This window comes from Scylla paramamosain, chromosome 6 (assembly GCF_035594125.1).
Source record: "Scylla paramamosain isolate STU-SP2022 chromosome 6, ASM3559412v1, whole genome shotgun sequence".
NCBI lineage: Eukaryota > Metazoa > Arthropoda > Malacostraca > Decapoda > Portunidae > Scylla > Scylla paramamosain.
The window spans coordinates 22334491-22338467 of record NC_087156.1 but is presented as its reverse complement, the minus strand read 5'-3'; positions in this window follow the sequence as shown (position 1 = coordinate 22338467).

The following is a 3977-nucleotide window of genomic DNA, read 5'->3' as shown; positions in this document are numbered from 1 at the left end:
CTCTCGCTCGCTCCTCCCTACAATAAACAACACACCACCGGCCGCTTTGCCATCAGTGTTCTGAACCATTATTCTTTGTTGCGTAGTTTCAACTCTTTGTACTATCTGACCTACGCAGCGGTGATTTTTTGTTTGTTTACTATTATTTTTAATGTCTTCTTTTCTCCAAGTCACTCCTTCCCACAACAAAGAAAGCAGTGTTCTGTATAAAATCGTCCTTCCATGCTAAGTATTCTCAGTTCTTATCCCCCTACTCCCTCTTGTACGTACCATCTGACCTGCGCCTTGTTATATTTTTCTTTGCAAGTCATTCCCCTTAAAGCGACGTGTCCGCTCCCACTCCTTCCTACAGCTAACAAACCTGCGTTAGTAACCTCAAACCTTTCGGCGTCTTGCCTCTACTTGTTTCTACGGTTCTAGTGAGTGGATGCTATTGGGGCTTTCAAGAGTGTTCCTATGATTTCGGTGATAGTTATGTAAGTGTTCTGCATCTTGAATGGTGAAAGCACCTATAAGAACTCGAATAATCCTCTCTATGGCCTTTGAAAAGAGTCCTTATGATATTCTACAGTGTTTTAAGACACGGGTCCCTGCTGCGGCTTCGGTGGTCAGTATAAAATCATTCTGCTATGCTGCCTATCTACACATTTATGATCTCCCAATATCCGATCTTCGCCGTGATTTTTTTTTTTTTTTTGCAACTCATTATTCTTAAAACATCTTTCCTCGTCCCCGTTTTCCTACAACAAGAAATACACGTCACTGTCCTGTATCAAATCGTACTTCTATGCTGCTCATTTACACTTTTATGATCTCCCACCATCATATCTTCACCATTACTTTTTTTTACAACTCATTCTCCTCAGAGTTACGTTTTTTCACGTCTTCCCGCCTTCCCACAGCAAGCAATACACGTCATTGTATTGCTCTTCTTTGTCGCGTAGCTTCGACTTTTACGCTCCTTTCCACCATCTGATCTACGCCTTCACTTCATTCACAGCTCCCCGTCATTTCCTTCCTACAGCGATCAACAAACTCTGAGCCATTATGACAACAGGAAGCTGAGTAAAATATTCCTTCTGTGGTGCGTAGTTACGATTCGTACGATTGTTTGTACCACGTGACCTAAGGAGTGATCTTTGTTGCTTAATCCTCCGTGCAACAAACAACAATTCTGGTTACGGCATCAGAGTTTTGTAATATCTTTCCATCATGTGCATGTTCGAGTTTTTAGGATCTTTGTACATTCTAACCTACACCTCGATTTTTTTTCTATTATTTATCTTTTTTCAAAGCCTCATCGTCCCTCACCCGTTCCAAAAACAAACAATAAGTCTTAATGTTCTGTACAAAACTATCCTACTATCCTATGTATGTTCGATTCTTTACGGTTCTTTGTAATACCATTTGACCTACGCTGCGATTTTGTTTTTCTCTCAACGTCTTCTTGTCCCTCACTCGTCTCAAAAACAAACAGACAACAAATCTAAGCATTCTGTGTAAAATCATTCTTCTACCCAGCGCATGTTCGACTCTTTGCACAGTCTGACCTACGCCGCTCGTGATGCTTTTCAATTTCGCAACTAACTCTCCTTAAAGTAATGCCTCCTTTCTGGTAGCTGTGTTTTAATCGTGTGGCTTTGTGTGGAATGCGGGTAAGGTGACTTGGTATTCATTAGAGAGACGCTGTGTGTGTGTGTGTGTGTGTGTGTGTGTGTGTGTGTGTGTGTGTGTGTGTGTGTGTGTGTGTGTGTGTGTGTGTGTGTGCTGCATCTCTACGTACGTAATTACAGAAACTGCCTACGTAGAATGACACCGAGGGGAAAAATAATGTGATCTGCAATTAATTAAAGAACTATAATTACTTGCTCCGAAATCCAATTACAATTTTGTCAAAATGAAATTAATGTGCCTGGAAATTATTCGACTTGGAATGAGAGAGAAAAAAAATCGTTCCCTTTTGTTATTCCAGGCAAGCGTAGTCTGGGAAAAAAATACGAAAAATGTGTAAAAAAAAAAAAAGACCACTGAAAAACCCTATCTGCAGAGAGAGAAAGAGAGAGAGAGAGAGAGAGAGAGAGAGAGAGAGAGAGAGAGAGAGAGAGAGAGAGAGAGAGAGAGAGAGATAACCCTTTCAGCGTGTGACATCCCTGCGGCGAGAGACAAACCTCGGCAGGCGGCGGCGAAGAATGAGCTGCGGCGTGGGCATCATAAAACTTTGGCTTTACGACGCCGGGTTGAGAACAGCTCCGCGGGTCTTGTTACACTGCATACCAAGCTACTCCGAGCAGGCGGCCTCTCCCCCTCTAAGGGTAAAGGGGATAGTCTGGAACAAGCGAGCAGTCCCCTCACCCAGGACGATCCATAGCCTCTATGTCTCCCGGATCAAAGGCAGAAAATTGCCTGTCTAAGTGCATGGCGGAGGCGCTCCAGGGATACAGCGCTGCCTCGCTAACTCACGCCCACAAAAATGCCGCCAGACGCCGCCGCATAAAGTACGAGAAGTGTCTGGTGGAGTGAGGATCAGCTAGCCCTCGCAGCTGTCCCGGCATGAGTGCAGGCAGCCAGGCAGAGACTCAAATGCAGATATAAATCCAGGGAGTTGCTAAGCCGAAAGAGATTATCGTACTTCCGTTACTACGACTAAAAAAAAAAAAAAAAAAAAAAAGTTGTTTAATGCACTGCACCGTGTTTCGGGCATAAATCAGAGTAATTTGGTACGAAAATCGTGAAAGAAATTATTCAGAACTAAAAACAAGATTACAAAATGAGAAAAATGCTGGAATCTCGAAAAGAATACCAAATGTAGTAACAGAAGACGCGAGCGGGGCGCGATAAGAGGCTGGTGAGGGATTGCAGGACTTCCTTACCTACGTGACAGGTTTTCTTGTTTTCTCGTCCTCTTGTGTAAATCTTGTTATTTATACACAGCGATGCAGATGTACTTTTTTCCCTCCTGCGGCACGGGAGAGTCACCGCCAGCACCCAGTCCGTCTCCTCACTGCCAGGACCGCATTCTCAAACATCTCTGCGTCTTATCTCGATAGTTAACAGACTGTGGTGGAGTTTTTCAAGCTTTTCAAGGATACTTTCCATAATTCTAGTGATGGTTCGATAACGTATCTGCATCATCAACGAAAAAAAAAGAACACTCATAAAAACCTCAACTCTTCATCTCTGTGGGTTCTGAAAATAGTCCTTGTGAGATCCCAAAGGGCCGCAGAAGATATGAACTTATGTAGTTTTCCTACATACGTACCTAGTACCTTCACGCTCTTCCTCTTTCAACACATTCTGAAACACTAACTTCGGGCTCACCACTTTTGGGACCCCAGTAAATGCGCGTCAAACTATCAAAATAGGACTTTCTCTCTCTCTCTCTCTCTCTCTCTCTCTCTCTCTCTCTCTCTCTCTCTCTCTCTCTCTCTCTCTCTCTCTCTTCATATCAGTAAACACGAATGTAACATACAGAAGTAGGACGTTGCAGTAGCGAAGAGGGAGAGAGAGAGAGAGAGAGAGAGAGAGAGAGAGAGAGAGAGAGAGAGAGAGAGAGAGAGAGAGAGAGAGAGAGAGAGAGAGAGAGAGAGTACAGTAAAACAACAAAACACTTTCAGATGCTTAGATGTCGAAGGGCGGGAGGAGAATAGTGCAGGACAGGAGTAAGGTAGAGAGGAAAGAAGGAAGGGGGTAAAGGGCGGTTGGAGGGAAGGTTTGGCAGGCAAGTAAAGGAAAGGAAAGTAACAGAAAACTTGAGTGCAAAACAAGATGCACTGACCACAAGGCTTAGAAAGGGAGCAGTGTGAGATGTTGACGAATGCGGAGGGAGAGGTGAATCCAAAGTAAAACAGAAGAATAAAAGAAACATCAACTTACAGCTGTTGTGTGAGAGCAGACGTGAAGTCAAACAACAGCTGAAGGGGAGAGAAAGCTTCGTGTACAAAGAAGGGAAGGGAGTGGAGGCGAATGTGGAGGACGGC